This window comes from Arachis duranensis, chromosome 3 (genome assembly GCF_000817695.3).
Source record: "Arachis duranensis cultivar V14167 chromosome 3, aradu.V14167.gnm2.J7QH, whole genome shotgun sequence".
Classification (NCBI taxonomy): Eukaryota; Viridiplantae; Streptophyta; class Magnoliopsida; order Fabales; family Fabaceae; genus Arachis; species Arachis duranensis.
Genome location: NC_029774.3, coordinates 89,498,095 through 89,498,785, shown reverse-complemented (window position 1 = coordinate 89,498,785; position 691 = coordinate 89,498,095).

The following is a 691-nucleotide window of genomic DNA, read 5'->3' as shown; positions in this document are numbered from 1 at the left end:
AAAAATATTTTATGTTTCTTGTTTGAGTCTAGTGTCTCATTTTAAGTTTGGTGTCAATTGCATGCATTCTTTGAATTCAATCATGTGTCTTCACTGATCTTCAAGTTGTTTTTGATGATTTCATTGCTATGATCTTTAAATTCTCTTGTCTTGAATATTTTGTTGTATCTCATATGCATTCTCAACTTGTTAGTGTCAGTAGTATACAAACTTCTAAGTTTGGTGTCTTGCATACATTGTTTATTTGATCTTAGTTTCATTTTGATTATTCCTCATTATTAAAAATCCAAAAAAAAATTTAATTTGTGTCTTTTCAAGTCAATAATATAGAGAATTGAAGATTCAGAACATACACCAGAGGAATTACACAGAAAAAGCTGGGCATTCAAAATGCCCAATGAGGAAGGAAAACTGGTGTTTAAACGCCAGCCAGGGTACCTGGCTGGGCGTTTAACGCCCAAAATGGTAGAGTTTTAGGCGTTAAACGCCAGAATGGATACCATTCTGGGCGTTTAACGCCAGGATGGCACAAGAGGGAAGATTTTGTTTTTAATGCAAATTTTTTTCAAGTTTTCATAATTTTTCAAAATTAAATCTTTTCCAAATCATATCTTTTCAAAATCAATTTCTTTCCATTTTCAAAAATACTTGCTAACAATTAATGATTTGATTCAACATTTCAAGTATGTTG